The following is a 22,849-nucleotide window of genomic DNA, read 5'->3' as shown; positions in this document are numbered from 1 at the left end:
TTACACATGTTAAATGGTTAGGAAAGACATAAATATTACAATAAATATGGCACTTGACCTTGGAAAAGACCTAAGGGTGCCTGTGGAAGCCAATGTTGGCAGGGCCAGCTTGTGAGTTGTTGTGAAGCAGTGGAAGAACGTCAGCTGAAATTGGAGGGAAATTTGTAACATCAGCTGTGGGTCAGTGTGGCTCATAACACGGGCAGTAAACTGAGGCAGCTGGTAGGGGTTAGAGCGTGTGCATTTTGTGTATGCCTAAGGAGCTGCCGACAGCCCAGTGTAGTCTTCAGTGTTTCACTTAGTATTTCTCACCGATGAAACCGCACGTTAGGTAAATGCAAAAGGAACCTTAGGCTCACATTGTTCCCTAATATGTCAAATGTGTTGGAACAAATTCAGATTTGATGACAAGTGTTACGGAAGAACTGGCTGAAGTCCATTCAGATTCTTGCTCGGAACCCAAAACCTGACTTTACCTGAGGACGTGGCACCTTCTCCAGCCCTTTCCAGTGGTGGCCAGATTCACTCAACCTCTAGCTCTTGTACCACTAGACCTACAGATGGAGTCAGTGTCCTCTTTGTTCCTCGTCGCTACATCTAGACCATTCTTTCTCCCCTTATTTTCCTTGAACACCTCTCCTCTAGTGATCTTTTCATGCATCTTACCTCTGTCACTTCCATTTTCACACTCTAGGACCTTCTCATTACCAATAATTGAACACTTCATGTATTCGTGAGGGTTCTGTAGAGAAACAGAACCAATAGGAGATAGATATATAGAGAGATTGATTGATCCATAGATAGATAGAGATAGTTATATATAGCTATATGGAGATATGTATGTATATCGATAGATTTATTAGGAGGACTTAGCTCACATGATTATGGAGGATGACAAATCCCACAACCTGCTGTTTGCAAGCTGGAGACTCAGGAAAGCTCGTGGTATAGTTCAGTCCACGTCCAAAGGCCTGAGAACCGGGACAGTTGATGTAATTCCCAGTCCGAGGCAGGAGCAGACCTGACCCAGCTCAAGCAGGGTCTCCGCAGGCCCTCAGTGGATTGAATGATGCCCACCTGCATTGGTGAGGGCAGTCCACTTTACTGAGTCCACCAGCTCAGGCGCTAATCTCATCCAGAAACACACTCACAGACACACCCAGACATAATGTTTAGACATGATTTTAATATCACCTAAAAATATGATTTAGAAAGTGGCCAGGCATGCTTCCACGTTAATACAATTACACATTCAATAGCACATTTGGTAGCATGAGCATTTTTTAAAGAAATTTCATTGGGATTATAATGATTTATAACATTGTGTAATTTCAAGTATGCATTATTATTTATCAATTCCTGAATACGATTCCTCGTGCTCATCCCCAGTAGTCTAATTTTTATCCATCACCCTACGTATGTACCCCTTTGTCCCTTTCACCCACCCCACAACCCTCTTCCCCTCAGGTAACCACTAATCTGTTCTCTTTATCCATGTATTTATTATTTTCCACATGAGTGAAATTCTCCAAGGAAGATATACAGATGGCCAACAGACACATGAAATGATGCTCCACATCACTAATTATTAGGGAAATGAAAAACAAAACTATAGTGTGAGCATTTTTTTAACATCCTCATTACCCAAGTATTCTTATACAAGCTAGGTATAAATCAGAAGAAAAAGATGAAATGCAAATAGCATAATTTATAAACTTGTAAATGTTATATTATGAAAAAGAACTGAAGAAACACTTGTCCTTGAAGTTGTGGTGGAGATACAGGGTAGCGGAAAGGTGAGCAGATACTCAGATTACACATGCGGGCTGGTGTAGTGGATCAGAATGTGTGTCTGGATCTCCAGCACAAAACCAGCTCTCCCTGCCTGCCTCAGCAATAACGCTGAGTAGACAGCACCTCAGGAAAGATGGAAATGGGGCAGGGAGGCAGAAAGCAATCTGTTAATAGTTAGGTTCTAAAGTCTTGCTATCATTCTCAAGACAACTGGAACCAGAAGTAAACTGAAAGTAAGTAAATCAGCAATACAATCCTGATTCTGCTCACTTACTGCTAAGAGAAGAGATCAACCTTTTACTCTAAAGGGGAAGACTTCTCTGGAAAAAAATTATTATCTACTTCAATCTCTAATGATCTTTTGTCACATAATGATATTCAACTAAAAGTTATAGATATGAAGAGAAGTTTGAAAATGTGACTTTAAATCAATAGAAAAAATGATCACTAGAAGTAGACCTATAGATGACCCAGATACTGGAATTAGGAGATAAAGACTTTAAAAGATCAGTTATAAATATGTTAAAGGACTTAAAGGGAATGATATACAAACTGAGGGGGAAAGATTGAGAATTTGGGAGAATTTCCATTCTAAGATGGAAAGTCCTAAAAAAAATAGAAAAAAAAATATATCTAAAATGAAAAATTCATTGGGAAGACTTACTAAACTTGACACAGCAGAAGAAAGGATAAATGTTCTTGAACGGGTCAATAGAAAGTATCTAGTCTAAAGCACAATGGAAAAAAATGAAAAACAGAGTAGATCATCAGAGACTTACAGAACAATATTAGTTTAACGCATATGTAATTGGAGTCCTAGAAAGAGAAGAGGAAAAAATACAAGGCAGAAGCCATATATGAAGAGATGATGGCAGAGAATTTTTTGAAAAGAAATGATCCTGGGCAAAAGCCTGGAAGGACTGAAGAACATCAGAAAAGGTCAATAGATAAGGAAAAATGTAAAGTTATTTGTTAATGCTTTAAATTTTTCTTTAACGTCTCTTTAGAGCAAACATAACTATAAGGAATTGTAGGATTTATAACATGTGCGAAAGTCAAATATATGACAATAATTCCAGAAAAGTCAGGAAAAGGAGTAAGTCAAACCATAGTTCTTGAAAGATTCTTACATTATCTAGTAAGTGGTATTCCTGCCGGATTTGGATATGTTTGGTTTGCAAAGTTTGCATTTTATAACCTCTCTGTAACCGCTAAAAATAATTCAAAGAGGCAGAGCTAAAAGCCAATAGAGGAGATAAAATGTAACACTAGAAACTACTTGATTTGTCTAAAAGAAGACAGGAGAAATGGAACAAAGGGCAAGTGGGATAAATAGAAAATGAGGAAGAGGATGGTATATCTACATCAGTAGTTAAATGTAATGGACTAAATGTTCCAATTAAAGAAATAGTTTAGCTGACACTAGATAAAGTAACAAGGCCTAGTTACTGCTGATTACAAAAGCTATGATTTAAATATAAGATAGGTTCATAGTAAGAGGATGGGAAAACGCCTTGCATGCACCAATCATAAGCTAGCATGCCTATTTTAATATCAATAAAGTAGACTTTAAGACAGGGATGAAGAGGATATTTCATAATGATAAAGGGGTTGATTCATCAGGAAGACAAAACAATCCTAAATCTATATGTACATAATAACATAGCAAAAAATGATAGAAATAAAAGAAGAAATGGAAACATTTATGAACGTAGTAGGGTATTTTAACACACCTGCCCTAGTAACTGATAGAACAAACAGAAGAAAAAACAAGTAAGGGTCTAGAGAATTTGAACAACACTACTAACGAACTCAACCTCCTCAATGTTTATAGACCATTAGTGCAACAACTGGAGAATATGCATTCTTTGCAAGTACATGAGGAACAGTTAACAAAATCAGCCATAGGCTTTCTCATAAAGGAATTTTTTGATGAGTTTCGAAAGATTGAAATCATACAGAGTATGCTCTCTGATCCCAAGAAAATTAAACCAGAGTTAAATAATAGTAATAAGGTAACTAGAAAATCCCTCAAGTATTTTTTAAATAATGAAGCATACTTTTTCATAAGCCATGGATCACAAAAGAGATCATAGCGGAAATTACAAAGTGTTTTGAACAAAAAATTGGCTATATAAAAATCCATGGGATGCAAGTAAAGCGCTGCTGACAGGAAATGTCACATAACTTTAAATGCATATATTAGAAATGAAATACTCAGAGTCAATCGTCTAGGCTTTCACCTCAAAAAGCTAAACTCACAACAGCAAAATAAACCCACAGAAACGTAGGACGAAAATGATAGGTAAAAGAAGGGACTCGTGAAATAGAAAAAAGACAAATAATAGAGAAAATCAGCAAAGCCAAAATTGGTCCTTTGGAAGATAAGTAAAATTGATAAACTCTGGAGAGCAAAAAAAAAGAAAAAACACTTATACCCAACATCAAGAATGATAAAAGGACATCACTTTGGATCCTATGACATTAAAGGAATACTAAGAGAACATAATGAAAAACTTTTTCTCAATAAACTTGACAAAAATCTCTAGGAATTGAAAATTTCTGAAATAAAAATTTGTAAAAGTGAAACAAGAAGTAGAAACTCTTATGAGTAGTATATCTTTTAAAGAAATGGAATGCCTAATCAAAACCTTCCCACAAAGAAAATTCCAGGCCCAGAATTCCCTGATGAATTTTACTAAACTTTTAGGAAGAAATACTCACAATAATACACAAACTCTTTCAGTGTAAAAAGGGTGAGAGAACATTTCCCAACTCATATTATATAGCCAATATAATACGGATACCAAAACCTAAAAAGGGACATTACAAGAAAATAAAACTACAGACTAATATTCCTCATCAACATAAACACAAAAATCCTTAATAAAGTATAAGCAAATCAAATTCAGCAATATATAAAAAGGACAATACTTAAGTAACAAGTGAGGTTTATTCTAGGAATGGAAAATTGGTTTAACACTCAAAAAGCAAACAAATGTGTAATTCATCACATTAACAAAACAAAGGAGCAAAATATCCAATTAACTCTGTAGATGGACAAAAAGTCCTGGATAAAAGTTAATACTGAGTCACAGATAAAAATGACAAGGATCATAGATAAAAACTACCAGCAAACCAGTAACAGAGGGGATTTCCTCAATTTGATAAAGCATATCCATAAAAATCTTGCAGCTACTATCATTCTTAATGATGGACTATTGAATGCTTTCCTCCTAAGTCGGGAACACAGTAATGATGTCTTCTTACCACTGTTATTCAGTATTGTACAAGTGGTTCCAGCCAGTGCAATAAGGCACACAAAAAGAAAGAGACATAAAAGGCGTAACAATTGGAAAGGAAGAATTAAAACCGTTGTTTACAGATAACATGATTTTGTACACAGAAATTCAAAGGGATCAACAAATTGCCAGAGCTAATCGAGCTTACCACGATTGTGGGATACAAGGTCAACGAGACACAAATCTCTATATACCTTCAACAAACAATTAGAAAATTAAATTTTAAAAAGCTACTATTTATAATAGCAGCAAATAACATTAAATACTTTTGAATCAAGGAAGACCTCAAAACTGAAAACTACAAAACATTGCCAAAAGAAATGAAAGAAGACAATAAATGAAGAGATATACAACTTCCGTGCACTGGAAGCCCTAGGATCATTAAGATTTCAGCTCTCCCTAAAGTAATCTTTAAATTCAATGTGATCCCAGCAGATTTTGGGGGGGGGGGGTATGGTGGGAATTACATCACTGATGAGAGTTTAAAGTGGCATAATATCTTTGAAAAATCTGTTCGGCAATTTCTAATATTAAACATGGAGTTATCCCTTGACCCAGAAATTCTACTCCTAGGTATGAACCCAAGAGAAACAACTAAATGTATCAACTAAAAGGTGTGTCCAGAAATGTTTCATTAAGGCTTTATTCACAATAGATCAAACTGGAAACAACTCAATTTTCCATCAACAAGAGAATGCACAGACCAATTATGGTAGATTCACACAGTGGAACACTACTCGGTGATAACAGAACAAACAGCTGATAAATGTTAGAAAATGAATGAATTTCAAAAACATGATCTATTATGATTGGAATCAGCCAGATATAAAAAAGCACATCCCATAAGATTTCATTTACAAGGAGTTCCAGAACCAGCAATACTAATTCCTGCTGTTAGAAATCAGAACAATAGCTGCATCTGGGTAGGTGAGCTCTGACCACAAAGAGTCACGAGAGAATTTTCTGGGATTGTGAAGCTGTCATATATCTTGATGTGAATGGTGGTTTTATACATGGTCACACATATATATTTGTATATAAAATTCTCAAGCTGTTAACTAAATATTTATGCATTTACTGTATATAAATTATACCTCACTAAAGAGTTGAAAAAATATATATTGTCACCCACGCACCCTATTCCCCTTCCTGCTCTATTTTTCTTTACGACACCTATCGCATTTTAACTTACGACATTATTTCTTATTTATCTTTTATGTTGTCTATCTCCCCTAGTGGAATATAAATTCTAGGAGGGCAAGACTTTGTTCGGTTCATTACAGGATCTCAGTGATAAGAATATTAGCATATAATAGGCAGTCAAAAGTAGTTGTTGAAGGAATGAATGGTATCTATATTTTTATGCCTTATATTTCTAAATGTGGACTTAAGAGCTTTCTTTCCAGGTAAAGGAATGCCATGTGGTGGCCAACAAGTGGGAGAAGGGGGGGCCTTTTCCTTGCTCCTCAAATCATACTGGTCCTAAAAGTAAACCTCTTGTAGTCGTGTAGGTATACGATCTCTCTTCATGAGGGCGCTGGGAATAACAGTGACCATTTGTCTTCCTCTACTTTTCTCTCTCCTATAACACTGTTCTTCCTCTCATCCCTTTGCCACTAGTCTCTCAGACACTGGGTCTTTTAGCAGTGGCATATCTAGCATATTTGACACCAAGAGCATATCATTTTTTTAACGTATCCCCTATATGACAAAATTATTTTCAGTAATGTCCTTATAATGGAACAAATAATAATAATGGCCAGAAAAACGCAGTGAAAATTTTCTTTTAACTCTCTATAATGCTCATGCCAGAAACACATTGCTAATAAAAATTAAAGCTAGTATTATAATATAAAAAAGGAAAACAAGTAATGGATTGATACTTTTAAATGGGGTTTATATTTTTATCTGTTTAATCTCCATAGTGAACAATAAATGACAATTCAGTTTCTATTTGAAAGTCTAAATGACTTAAAAACTGATCTTTTCTGCATATTCACGCAGTAGATAGTATAGCTAGATTTTTCAATCTATCCATGCCTATAGGTGATCAAAGCATACTTTAATTTTAATTTCATTAAAGTTCATTTCACATAAAGCAACAGATACACAAATAGCTAGAAAAAGTCTTAAAGATAGAAGTTTGACAGAGATTTTAAAAATTCTTTTCACAGGGAGATGTTGGTCAAAGGGTACAAATTTCCAGTTGTAATGAATAATTTCTGAGGATCTAATGTACAGTATGGTGATTGTAGTTAATAACACTGTATTATGTACTTGAAAATTGCTAAGAGAGTAGATCCTAAGTGTTCTCACCACAAAAAAGATGCGGTAATTATGTGATGTGATGGAAGTGTTAGCTAACACTCTGGTGGTATTCAGTTTGCAATATATAAATGTATCAAATGAACACGCTGTACACCTTGAACTTATACAATGTTATATGTCGGTTATATATCAATAAAGCTGGAAAAAATTAAAATTTTAAAACATCCTTTTCACAATAAATTTCACAAATTGCAATACTGTCCATGTATTTGTTTCTTTGGGATAGATTCTAGCAGCTTTCAAATGTGCTCACAGTCAAGAAATTTTAAACAAAATTAAGTCTCCCAGGTGGTCACATAGAATGACAGATGGAAGCAATTCAATTTCTGTGTCTTTGTCTTTATGGTCATTGTACTATCATTCTTTACTATTTAAACACAAGAATATGTAATGCCACAAGGTTTGGACACACCGACTGTACCTGAAATCAGCTCCAACAATTCTGAACGATGACAAACTCACTCTCAAAACAAACGTGCAGCTGAGTCCACGTGTGTCTGGGGTGATTATATAACCCAGCATTTCCGAATTGACTTCTATGTAGAATCTGATGTATATTAAAAAAATAAGAAGTTAAAATTTTCTCATTTGAAACATACATATATAGCATTAAAACTCAACAGTAAACCACAGCAGTTGTTCAGAACCTCGACCAGTAATTGGCTTAGAGGAATATTTTACCAATAACATTGCTTAGAATAGCTCTTCCTGGTGATAAGAAAAACTAACCCCTTTTGGTTTGTTTTATTTTTGTTTTCACTTTTCTACAAACACATCCTCTTATTGCCTGATCCTAGGGCTGGCTGTTCCCACTGTCCTGCCCCTGGCATGCTACTGAGCTTCAGAGAACGTTTTTACTGGGCCCTCTCCGTCCTGTAGCCTTGATGTTCCCTGACATTCCCACCCACCTGTGCATGTGGAGAGCAAATCAAAGCTCTGAGCGTAAAGTTTTACTGCCCAGGACCTTTGGTGAAGGGAATGGAACATCACAAGATCAGGTGTCTGGAACTTCAAGCCTTTGGTGATAGTGCAGGCAAATATTGGGGGCACAAGACCTTAGTCTTGCAGAGTGGGTCTGTGTGATGATTTAGACAGAAAATGGAGCATGGAATGAGAGGACATAGTGATTCTGATTCTGATTCAGATACTGAAGAACTCAGAAAACGAAAAAAGGAAAACAAGTGCTTAAAAATGCTCTTGGTGCAAATAATACTAATTACAGTCATTCGTGTGAACTAATTACCATTTTTCCTAATCACCATGTACCATATTAACAATAATCTATACCACATGTGTATCAGATTAACTAAATTTAATTGGATAATGTGTACTCTATCATTGCAGTTTATAGCTCCTATAGCCTAACCTAGTTTCTCTGCCCCTAGGTTTAAAGAATTTAATGGAACATTTGTCCCATGCATTTTTTTTCCCTGTAAAAGCTGAATTCTAGGAAGCTTTGGGCTTTTGACAGTTGGAGACTTAATCACTGTTCTCTGCTTTTGTTTATGTCTCTCTCCATGGCCATCCATTCCAACTGCTGCTGGGCTTCCATCTGTTGCAACACAAGCTAACTTCAAAAGACAAAACGGAAACTTCTAGTGTTTCAACAAGAAATTGTTTGGTATCGTTTCATGGTCGTTAATCAAGAAAGCAAAAATAAGGAGTTCTGCCCTTTGCGATGTTTACGTTATTATCCACCAACTAAGGAGATTACAAACTATCACTCACTGAGCCATATGAATGACAATCTTAGGTTCCAGATTTCCCAAAAGTCCAGATTTCAAGTATTCTGTCTCCTAAATTTTCATTCAGAAAATACAGTTTCTGTACTCAGGGCCAATGACTGTCCAGCTGCATGTTACCTGAAACAAGAATGCAGAGTTTCCGTGGGGTAGTGGGGCTGAATGCTCTGTAGTACTGTTCAACGTTAAGCCTCCTATGGAGAGGAGAATGAGATGACAGTGACATTGGACATGCTGCCAGGCCACCCTGATAGCCAATATCACGGAAGTTGGTCACACTCTGCAGCCATGGACCAAACCTCCACATGCAGACCTGGCTACATTGATTCAATTGCTGTTTCAGAATGTTTGCTATTTTGAAACAAGGAAATGGTTTGGGAAACTGGTCCATTATGACAACAGGCAATAATTTAAAATGATGATTGTATTAGTTCTCTATTGCTACTTTAACAAATTACTACAAACTGAATGGCTTAAAACAGCATGTATTTGTATCTTCAACTTTGAAGGTCAGATGTCCAAAATGCATTGGTAGGAAGCTCTAGGAGAGAATGTCTTCCCTCGCCTTTTCCAGCTTTTGACGGAAGACACCCGCATTCTTCAGGCCTAGGTCTCTCGTCTCACTTTGACCTCTGCTTCCATGGTCACATCTCAGATGCCCCCACCTCCTTCTTTCCATTATAAGGGCCATTGTAATTAAACAAGACCCACCCAGAACATCCAGGATATTCCAGGATAACCTCCCCATCTCAAGATGGGTAACCTAACCACATCTGTCAAAGAAATGCCAAGCCAGGAAAAGCATTCCCGTTACAATGTTAATTGAAGCAAATATGCAATTGAAATTATATGGCACCTAAAAATGTACACATGGAATAGAAAATCAGGGTTAAATGTGGAAAATGTCTGTAAAAATAGCAAGATTAGGGGTGCTTTTCTTCCCTCACCACTTCACCTCTGGACAATCATCTTCTTTAATGGCATATTATGGGGGAAAAAATATTTGACGTTTATCACAAAGACAGTAATTAAAATTGGAAAAATAGTAAATATATTTCCTTTATCTCAAAAAATAAAATAAAAGTCTCATTTTTCTACCTAATTTGTAATAAAATGGGAAATAAATAAATGAATGAAAGCAAAAGCAAGATTAGCTTGGTCAGATGGAAGAGTAATTATCACTTTAAGTTGAATTATCACTTCAATTTCACTTTCATGATTCAGTCAAGTAAACAAAGGTAGTATAGAGAGTTATAATATTAAAAGAGAAAGCAAAAGCACTATATGAATCTAGAAACCTAACTGTACCAATTCTTTAGAAATTCTGTGTTTATAGACTAAATTTAATTATCAACTTTTACAACAGCTTTCTTGAGATATATTTCACATATCATAGAATTCACACCTGTCAAGTACAATTTTCAATCACAATTGATGGTTTTTAGTATTTTCACAAAGTTGTGCAAGCATCACCAGTATTTAACTTGAGGATACTTTCATCACTCCAAAAGGAAACCTCATACCCATTAGCAGCCACTCCTCATTCCCTTCCTCCCCCAGCCCCCGGCAACCGCTAATCTACTTTCTGCCCCTACGAATTTATCTATTCTGGATATTTCACATAAATGGAATCATACAATGTGTGGTCTTTTGTGATTGGCTTCTCTTACTTAGTATAGTGTCTTTGAGGTTCATCCATGTTATAACATGCATCAGTATTTCATTCCTTTTTATGTCCCATTAATATTCCATTGTATGCATATACCTCATTTTATTTATCCATTCATCAGTTGATTTTTTGCTATTATGCATGAAACTGCTATGAATGTTTGTGTGCAAGCTTTGTGTAGACTTAGTTTTCATTTCTCTTGGGTATATACCTAGGAGTGGAATTGCTGGGTCCTATGGTAACTTTATGTTTAACATTTTGAGGAACTGCCAAGCTGTTTTCTTAAGTGGCTGCCCCATTTTACAAACCCACCAGCAAGGCATGAGGGGTTCAATTTCTAGACATTCTCAACAACACTTGTCCATTTAAAATATTTTCACAATCCTAGTGGGTATGAACTAGCATCTGGTTGTGGTTTTGATTTGCATTTCCTTCATCATAATGATGTTGAAACATCTCTTCATGTGGTTATTAGCCATTTGTATATTCTCTGTAGAGAAATATCTGTTCAAATCCTTTGCCTATTTTTTTAAATTGTTATTTACCTTTTTGTTGTTGGATTGTAAGAGTTCTTGTTATATTCTGGACGCAAGTCCCTTATCAGATACATGATTGGCAAGTATTTTTCCTATTCTGTGGGTATGTTATTAATTTTTCAAAAGCACATACACTCTAGGCAAACTTATTCAAGATGATAACTATGCCAGAAAACTTATTGTGGATATTATTTCTTTCACATTTGTATTTTTCTCTCCATTTCTTTCTTTCCTGTTTAAAGTTCAATGTTACCATTCTAAAATTATTTAACATGTGATCGTCAAAGGCAAATATTACCTTGACATTGAATACATAATGAAGCTCCTCTCTATAAAACACTCATTCTTTTTATTTTGCACTGCAGTTTTCATTTCTGTGTATCTGTAACCAACGAAAAAAAAAAAGAGAGACAGAGTTTTCTAAGAAATGCCCTCATCTCATCTCTTGCTCATAAAATCGAAGCTAATACCCCATCTTGTAGCTCTGGGAAGTCCCCACGGGTTGCTTCTGTCAAAATTCAGAGCAACTAAGGATGCACTTCCTGTTCTATCTGTTAAGGGCTGCTTTTTTCTTTCCCTCTGTCAGTACTTTGCTGCTGTGCTTTTTAAACATAAAAATCTTTTTAGGAGTCATAATCCTTAATTGTGCAAGTGATAATCCCTGTCTAGGCTGTCTCTGAATTATAATAACTCAGCAGTTTGTGTTTAAAGGAACAGCAGCCAAATAATTTTCCTGAGTACAACAATTCCGGGTCCTATTTTTTCTTTTTTTCTTTTTTTTTCGGCTTTGCCTATTATTCTTCACTCTCTGTTCAGAAAGCTATTGACATGCTGTCAAATCATGTCACTTATTTCTTTCACTAGCTTTTCCTATGAGAAGATAACTGTAATCGGACCTGAGATCTTCATTCTGCTCTTAATGCTTTTTCACTCTTTCGACCTATCTTAAAACGTAAGCTGTTAGCATTTACGGTTCTTTCTCAATACTCATAGGAGGCATTTGATAAAATGGTTTCCATAGCAAAATACATCCTCACTATGAAATGGAGTCACGTGCATCCTTTAGTGATCACACAACACGAGGTAGTGATATTCGATAAGGCCAAGTAAGAGTCTTCTCTGTTGTAGAATCATTGTGAATGGTTTAAGTTAAATTTCTCAATTGTTATTAATTTTAAGGACTTTTTTTTACCCTGAAAGCCTAGATAGTTGATTCTATTGTCATTTCTGTATATTTGACTCTCATTCATATAAAACAATCAGGAAGTTCCATTGTGGCTTAGGAATTGGTTAGCTAAATTATCAGTGAGATAACTAAGTGGATTATTGGAGATACACATAATAGAATATTACGTATCTAGCAAATATTTATCAGAACTAAGACAATATGAAATTATACTTATGTTAAGTGAGAACGTAGGATATATATATATAATTGTAGGTTCAGTGTAATTGCAACTATATAAATAAAAATGCTTTTAAAAGACTGAAAGGAAATACACCAAAGTATTCATGTAGTTAGGAGTATCCATGATTGTTTTCTTTCCGATCGTCAGCTCTGCAAAAGCCTGTTTCACTGATTCTAGGATGCACTGTTTCACATTTTAACATCTCTGAGATGTGGATGCACTTACAACCACTCTCAGCCACGCAGCACTTGTGACAGTTCTCATGGTCTGTGCAGGAGCATCCAAACAGCAGACGGAGGGCAGGCAGGTGGGGAGAATATCCCAGGGGCAAGAGTGAAAACTAATTTAAGCAACGCTGCCTTGGCAACACCCTTATTCTCCCAGAGGAGGATATCGCATGGAAAATGCAGACTTAGATGATGTTGTATCAAAAATCATTTAGAGGAATTGGACCATATGCTGAAGAAGTTCAGTAATACCTTAACCAATTTATTTTTGCTCATATTTCTCTGTGCATTCTTATGTGTATACAAGAGTGATATGTGATTTTTTTAAATCTCTACAAAAATAAGCCTAAAAGAGCCTTTTTCAAGAGTTTTTTTAAACACAAAATTTTTAAGTGATAATAAAGTGTTGGGAAATAGTATATTTGAAAGGATGTTTTCTTTCTTAGTGGTATATACACTAATGGTGCATCCAATCTATGGCATCTTAGGTTGGGATGCATATAACAGTGGTTTAAATGAGATAGAAATTTACTTCTCTCTCCCATAACCATCTGTAGGTAAGTGGTCTGGGGCTGGTACAGTGGCTGTTCAAGAAGGTCACCTAAAGATTGAGTTTCTTCAGTCTTGTTACTCAGCCATTCCTAGGATGTTCCTCTCAGCTACATGGCTCACCACCACACTCATGTGCCAAGGAGCAGGAAAAAGGGAGGTGAGCAAGTGGGCATGCCCTCCCCTTTAAGGATGTAGCTCAGGTACATGGGCATGAGCCTAGGTTCATGGATCTACCTAGCTAGTTGCAAGAAAGGCTGAGAATATTGTCTATATTCCATATTTAGGGTCAGCAAACATTTTCTGTAAAGGGCTAGATAGTAAATATTTTAACCACATAACATCTCCATTGCATCTTTTTTTTTTTTTTTCCAACAATCCCTTGGGGTGGTTAATTTTATGAGTCAACCTGACTGGGTGAAGGGATGCCCAGAGAGCTGGAAAAACATTATTTCTAGGTGTGTCTGTGAGGGTGTTTGTAGAACACATTAGCGTTTGATTCAATAGACTGAGGAAAGAAGATCCACCTCACCAGTGTGGGTGGGTATCACTCAATCTGTTGAGAGCCCGAATGGAACAAAAACGAGAAGGATGGAACAAAAAGGCTAAGGAAGAACAAAATGTCTCTCTCCTTTCTTGAGCTGGGATGTCCATCTGGTCCTGCCCTCCTACATCACAGCTCCTTGTTCTCAGGCCTTTGGACTTGGAATGTATCATACCATCAGCTTTGCTGGTTCTCCACCTTGCAGTTGGCAGATCATGGGACTTCTTGGCCTCCATAATCACGTGAGCCAATCTCTATAATAAATTGTCTCTTATCTGTATCCTATTGGTTCTGTTTCTCTGAAGGACCCTGACTAATACACACTTACAAGCATATAAATCATTCTTAGCTTGTAGGCCATACAAAAACAGACAACAGGCTGGATTTGGCCCATAGGCCATAGTTTACCAACCCCTGTTCCAGACAGTCATGTGAATAGCTACAAAACTAGAGCTCCATTACCATGGAGGATTTGGGGGTTTGGGTGGGTGGAAACATATTGAGGAACAACTATCTATATCTACCATAGCATATATTCATGTTAGGATATTTGTAAAGATTTAAGACTACCACTTGTTTGAAATAATAAGGAAAATGCTCATGACATAAGTTTAAAAGGAAAATACAAAGTTCATTGTACATTTTTAAAGCCCCAAATAAAAAAACAGACATGGAAAGAAAGCTAGAAGAAAATTAACTAAAATATTAATATGGACTCACTTTGGTTGATTTGTCTCTGGGTTATTTCATATAATTTATCTTCCTATTTGTCTGAATTGTAACAATTTTATTATAAGGAGCACATATTACCACTTAAATGCAAATTTTTTTCAAGTGAAAAAGTCATTATAATTTAGACTATCCTTTTATTCATATACAAAAATAACCCAAATTTTTCATCTAATGTGATTTATGGCATAGTGATATATTAAAAATGAAATATCTGTTAAAATTTCAGAGCTTAAAATCATCCAGTTTGATCCCTACATAAAATTTTAAGTTTACAACAATTTAGTACTTGAAAAAGATGACTTTTGTTCTTTAGTTATGATGTGCAGAAATTAGATGTAATTTCTCATCACTGGTTTGAAGGCAGAGAGCTCAATAATGAAGAAAAGAATTTACCAATCACTGGTTCTTAAAGGCAAACCCACTCTGAGCTTTGTGGGAGAAATCAAGGTGGGAGAACAAACTGTCACAGCAACTGGGAGCACTGCTGACTTTTGGTGGGCCGGGATGAAGAATGCTAGAATTCTCCAATTCAGGGAGAGTCTCGCCTAATCAAGAGTGCTCCTATGCCTCAAGTCAATTTCATATAGATGAAAACCCGTTGAAATTATCTGAGCCTAGAATTTAACTCAGATTTACATAAAACCAAGTGGTTTTTTTTGCACATTTATACACTGAATTTTCTAGTGCAGCAATTACCTTATTTGAGGGAAACTTAAAATTTGTTTGTTTTGGAACTTTGCCAAGAGTTGTCCACCATTTTGGAAAATCATATCACTGATAGCAACACCATGCATATTATTTGAGTCACAAATGCAACACCCCTGAATCTGGCTATATTTATAGCAATCACATTCCTGGTGGGCTTCATAGAGTGGCAAGCATCTGACCTCATTATCTCTTCTAGTATAGTCATGCCCAAACATTTACATATGGAATGCATGCTATTTAAATCATTATCTTTTTATTTATTTTGATCTTGTGATCTAAGGTAGGAAAACTATGTATAAACTGGGAATGGTTTTACATAAGATTATGAGTCTCTCATTGAAATCCTCAAAAAATTAGAAGATAACTTGGAAAGGTGAGTCTGAAGCTAACCGATTCTTACTTCTGTAGAATTTTATTTCTACCAGTTTTCGCTGGTCCCAATTATGTTGCTGCTTTCAACTGGAGGATTGTCTGAGCTGGACGATTCAAGATGGCCTCCCTCACCTGGCTGGCAGGCAGTGCTGCCTGTGGGCTGGAAGGCTTTGATTCTCTCCCATGTAGTTTCTCATCCTCCTCCACATTAAACTGACTTCATTACATGTCTCAGCATAGTGTTCCAAAAGAATGAAGGCAGAAGCCGCAGGGCCTTTTGAGACCTAGGCTTCAGAACTCATACAACATCATTTCTGCCACATTTTTTTTTTTTGGTCAAAGCTAACAGGCTAGCCCAGATGCAAAGCGGGGAAGAAAAAGACTCCACTTCTGAAAAGGAGGAATGGCAACATCACATTGCACAGGGACACACATACTAGGATGGATGAAATGTGTAGCTGATAAACAATCTATAACATTCAGAGAAATTTCCCTGCTTCTAACTCCTCCTGTTGGATCTTTGGCCTTCAATCAAAAACCATAAAAATAAAAAGAAGGCAAATTCTTTTTTCAAATAACAGCTTCTCAATCGTTTGAAGAGAGCTATAATATGACTTATAGGTCTTCTTTTCCTTTGTTATTTTTGCCATTCTTCAACTTGACTTACTGACTTTATTCTAGGATTATAGAATAAATCATAGCAAATGCTTCCACTTTTCAATGAGATGTGAATATGTTTACTAAAGCAAGGAATGTTAAGTGAACAACTCAAGAAAAGTTACGTCTATTTATATTTACTTAATCATCACACAGACCAAGATACAAAATATTTCCAGCACACCAGAGTCTCTCTTTTCCTCTTGCCAGTCAATTCTCCATTTCCAACAGTGACAACTATTTTGATGTCTTTTATCATTGAGTAGTTTAATCTGTTCTTGAACTCCATATAAATGGATACATACTGTATTAACTCTTTTGTGTCTGATTCATTTAACTCAGCATAATACCAGTAAGAGTTGTTCAGTTCATACATAGCAGTAGTTCATTCTTTCATATTGCTAGATATGAATTTTACACTGTTGAATGCACTGCAATTTATTCATCCATTTCCTGTTAATGAACATTGGGATGTGCCCACTTTTAGACTCTTATAAATAAAACTGGTGGAAACACTCACGTATATGTCTTTTGGTGGACACATTAATTTCTCTTCAGTACATAACTAGGAGCCTTTAGAAAATACTGCCAGTTTTACAAAGAGGTAAGTAACCAATTTAAACCTCTACCAGCAATGATGAGGGTTACTATTGCTTTACGTCCTCATCTACTCTTTGTATTGTCCATCTTTTAGATTTTAGCCATTCTGGAGGTAACAAATGCTTATTCTGTATCTATTCAGTTGGTCTTATGCTTTTTCTCCTTTAGTCTGCTAATGTGGGGAATTACTCTGATTAATTTTCAAATATCAAATCAATCATGTATAAACTGGAATAAACTGCATTATGTCATAGTGTACTATGCAGGTTCAACCTACTAAGTTTGTTTAGGATTTTTCTGTATGTGTTCATGAGAACTATTAGCCTATAATTTTCTTTTGTCAAAATGTTCCTGTCAAGTTTAGGTGATAAAAGTTGTGCTGGTCTGAAGAGTGATGTCAGCATCATGGTAGAGCGAGTTCTTCCCTTAGACTCTCCCCACTAAGATACAATGAAAAGGACATTCATAAAGCAGCAGAGGACATTCACACAACACAAAACACGTCTGAGAGACCCATGCAGCCATACATCTGAAGGCGGAGGTGCTGGACCCCTGGAGGAAGTGAAAGGAGGTAAGGGGATCTCCTCTCCCTCCCCCAGTGGCAGTGACCCAGGGCGTGGGACCATGCATGGCTCTGACAGGAGAGATAGGAGGGGTGGCCATCTGTAGGAACACCTTCACTCTCCAAGTTCCCTCTCAGCCCATGGGAAAGCCCCATGCAGAGGTGGCTAAGTTATTGCAGGGATGTCTCCATAAAGCCAGCACACCAGAAGACATAACATAAGACATAACACTTATAAATATATATGCACACATATATGTTTACACACAGGAACACCAAAGTACCTAAAGCAAATATTCACAAACCTAAAAGGAGATGTTAACAACAACACAATAATAGTAGGAGACCTTAACATCCCACTTACATCAATGGATAAATCATCCAGACAGAAAGTCAACAAGGAAATAGTGGATTTAAATGAAAAATTAGACCGGATGGACTTTATATATATAAAACAGCAGAATACAAATTCCTCTCAAGTGCATGTGGAACTTTCTCAAGGATAGACCATATGTTAGGAAACAAGGCAAGCTTCAATAAATTTAAGAAGACTGAAACAATATAAGCAACTTTTCTGATCATAATGATATGAAACTAGAAATCAACTATAGGAAAAAAGCTTGGAAAGTAACAAATATGAGGAGACTAAACAACATACTACTGAACAACCAATGGATCATTGAATAAGTTAAAGGAGATATCAAAAAATATTTGAAGGCAAATGAAAATGAAAATACACCATACTAACTCACGTGGGATGCAGGAAAAGTGGTCCTGAGAGGGAAATTCATAGCAATACAGGTCCATCTTAACAAAAAAGAAAAATCTGAAATAAGCAATCTTAAACTACAACTAACAGAATTAGAAAAAGAAGAACAAACAAAGCCCAAAGTCAGCAGAAGGAAAGAAACAATAAAAATTAGAGCAGAAATAAATGAAATTGAAACAAACAAAAAAACCAGTAGAAAGGGTCAATGAAACAAAGAGCTGGTTTTTTGAGAAGATAAACAAAGTTGACAAACCTTTCCCAGACTCCCTAAGAAAAAAAGAAAGAAGGCTCAAATAAATAAAATTAGAAATGAAAGAGGAGGAATTACAACAGATACCACAGAAACACAAAGGATTATGAGAGAATACTATGAAAAACCATATGCCAACAAATTGGACAATATAGAAGAAATGGATAAATTCTTTGACTCATACAACCTCCCAAAACTGAATCAAGAATAAGTAGAGAATCTGAATAAACTAATCAGAATTAAGAGATTAAAACAGTAATCAAAAACCTCTCAAAAAATAAAAGTCTAGGACCATATGGCTTCTCTAGAGAATTCTACCAAACATTTAAAGAAGATTTATTACCTTTCTCAAACTATTCCAGAAAATTGAGGGAGACAGAACACATCTTAAGACATTCTACAAGGCCAACATCACCCTTATGCCAAAGCCAGACAAGGACAACACAAAGAGGAAAAATTACAGGCCAATATCGCTGATGAACATAGATGCAAAAATCCTCAACAAAATATTGGCAAACTGAATACAGCAATATATCAAAAAGCTCATACACCATGATCAAGGGGGATTCATACCTGGAATACAGGGATGGTTCAACATCCACAAATCAATCAATGTGATACACCACATCAACAAAAAGAGGAACAAAAACTACACAATAAGCTCAATAGCTACAGAGAAACCATTTGGCAAGATCCAGCATCCATTCACGATAAAAACTCTCAGTAAAATGAGTACAGAAGGAAAGTACCTCAACATAATAAAGGTCATATATGACAAACCCACAGCTGACATCATACTCAGAAGGGAAAAACTGAAAGCCATCCCTCTGAGAACAGGAACAAGTGTGCCCACTCTCACCACTCTTATTCAATGTAGTACTGGAGGTTTTGGCCACAGCAATTAGGCAAGAAAAAGAAACAAAAGGCATCCAAATAGGCAATGAAGAAGTGAAACTCTTGCTGTTTGCAGATGACATGATTTTATACGTAGAAAACCCTAAAGAATCCCTTGGAAAATTATTAGAAATAATCAACAACTACTGTAAAGTTGCAGGGTACAAAGTCAACTTACAAAACTGAGTGGAATTTTTATACTCTAATAATGAACTAACAGAAAGAGAACTCAAGAATACAATCCCATTTACAATCGCAACAAAAAGAATAAAATATCTAGTAACAAATTTAACCGAGGAAGTGAAAGACCTATACAATGAAAACTATAAGACATTACTGAAAGAAATTGATAATGACATAAAGAAATGGAAAGATATTGCATGCACATGGGTTGGAAGAATAAACATAGTTAAAATGTCCATACTACCTAAAGCAATCTACAGATTCAATGGAATCCCAAAGACATTCTTCACAGAAATAGAACAAAGAATCTTAAAATTCATGTGGGGCAACAAAAGACCTCGAATAGCCAAAGCAATCCTGAGACATAAGAACAAAGCTGGAGGCATCACAATCCCTGACTTCAAAATATACTACAAAGCTATAGTCATCAAAACAACACAGTATTGGTACAAAAGCAGGTACACAGATCAATGGAACAGAACTGAAAGCCCAGAAATAAAACCACACATCTAGAGACAGCTAATCCTTGACAAAGGAGCCAAGAACATACAATGGGGAAAGAAAAGTCTCTTCAATAAATGGTGTTGGAAAACTGGACAGCCACATGCAAAAGAATGAAAGTAGACCATTATCTTTCTCCATACACAAAAATAGACTCAAAGTGGATCAAAGACCTGAAGGTAAGACCTGAAACCATAAAACTTCTAGAAGAAAATATAGGCTGTACACTTTTTGACATTAGTCTTAAAAGGATCTTTTCAAATACCATGTCCACTCAGACAAGGAAAACAAAAGAAAAAATAAACAAGAGGGATTTCATCAGACTAAAGAGTTTCTGCAAGGCAAAGGAAACCAAGATCAAAATGAAAAGACAACCCACCAACTGGGAGAAAATATTTGCAAATCGTATACTTGACAAGGGGTTAATCTCCACAATATATAAAGAACTCACACAACTGAACTACAAAAAACCAAATAACCCAATCAAAAAGTCGCCAGTGGAGATGCCAGCTCTATGTCTGAGTGGTTGAGTTTGGATGCTCTGCTTTGGCAGCCCAGGGTTTCATCAGTTTGGATCCTGGGAGCAGACCTAGCACTGCTCAAGTGCTAGGCTGAGTACTTGCTAGGCTGAGCCATGCTGAGGTGGCATCCCACATGCCACAACTAGAAGGACCCACAACTAAGATATACAACTATGTACTGGGGAGCTTGGGCAGGGCAGAGAAGGAAAAATAAAAATAAAAAAGTAAAATCTTTAAAAGAAAAAAAAAGAAAACCACTAAAAAAAAAGTGGACAGGGGAAATGAATAGACATTTCTCCAAAGAAGATATACAGATGGCCAATAGGCACATGAAAAGATGCTCAACATCATTAATCATCAGGGAAATGCAAATCAAAACTACACTAACAAACCACCTTACACCTGTTAAAATGGCTATAATCACCAAGACAAAAAATAAGAAACGTTGGAGAGAATGTGAAGAAAAGGAAACCCTCATACACAGCTGGTGGGAATGCAAAATGGTGCAGTCACTGGAAAACAGTATGGAGATTCCTCACAAAATTAAAAATAGAAATACCATATGACGCAGCTATCCTACTACTGGGTATTTACCCAAAGAACTTGAAATCAACAATACAAAGAGACCTATGCATCCCTATGTTCATTGTGGCATTATTCACAATAGCCAAGATGTGGAAGCAACCCAAGTGTACATCAACTGATGATTGGATAAAGAAGGTGTGGTATATATATATATACAATGGAATACTACTCAGCCATAAAAAAAGACAAAATTGTCCCGTTCACAACAACATGGGTGGACCTCGAGGGTATTACATTAAGCAAAATAAGCCAGACAGAGAAAGACAAACACCATATGATTTCACTCATATGTGGAAGATAAACAAACACATGGACGAAGAGAACAGCAAAATGATCTACAAATTCTGTGGAATCCCTATCAAAATTCTAATGGAATTTTGCATAGAAATAGAAAAAAAATCCCAAAATTTGTATGGGACCACAACAGGCCTCTAACAGCTGAAACAATCTTCAGTAAGAAGGGCAAAGCTGGAGGAATCATAATTCCAGATTTCAGTCTATATTTCAAAGCTATAACAATCAAAACAATGTAGTATTTGCATAAAAACAGACACAAAGATCAACAGAACAGAATAGACAGCCCAGAAATAAACCCATGCATTTATGGTCAATTAATTTTCAACAAATGTGCCAAGAAGACACAATGGGGGAAGGATAGTTTCTGTGATAAATAGGATTGGGAAAACTGGGCAGCCACATGCAAAGGAATAAAACTGGACCCCCATCCTACATCATACACAAAAATCAACTCAAAGTAGATTAAAGCCGTAAACATAAGACCAAAACTGTAAAACCCCTAGAAAAAAACATAGAGGAAAGCTCCTTAACATTGGTCTTGGCAATAATTTTTTGGATTTGACACCAAAAAACAAAGGCAACAAAAGCAAAAATAAACAATAAACAATTGGGACTACATCAAACTAAAAAATCTGCACAGAGCCAGCCCTGATGGCCTAGTGGTTAAAGTTCAGCATGCTCCACTTTGGTGGCCCAAGTTCGGTTCCCAGGTGCTGAACAACACCACTCGCCTGTCAGTAGTCATACTGTGGCAGTGGCTCACATAGAAGAACTAGAAGGATTTACAACTAGAATATACAATTATGTACTGGAGCTTTGGGGAGGAAAAAAAAGAGGAAGATTGGCAATAGATGTGAGCTCAGAGCGAATCTTTCCCAGCCACAAAAAAGTCAGCACAGCAAAGGAAACTATCATTGAAACAAAAAGGCAATCTGTGGAATGAAAGGAAATATTAGCAAACCATATATCCAATAAGGGGTTAATATTCAAAATACGTAAGGAACTCACACAACACAATAGCAAATAAAAAACAAATAATCCGGTTAAAAAGGGGCAGAGGATGCAAATAGACATTTTTCCAAAGATGATATAAAAATTGCCAACAGGAATATGAAAAG

Source organism: Equus asinus, chromosome 29 (genome assembly GCF_041296235.1).
Source record: "Equus asinus isolate D_3611 breed Donkey chromosome 29, EquAss-T2T_v2, whole genome shotgun sequence".
Taxonomy (NCBI): Eukaryota; Metazoa; Chordata; class Mammalia; order Perissodactyla; family Equidae; genus Equus; species Equus asinus.
Note: the sequence above shows the minus strand (reverse complement) of the source record.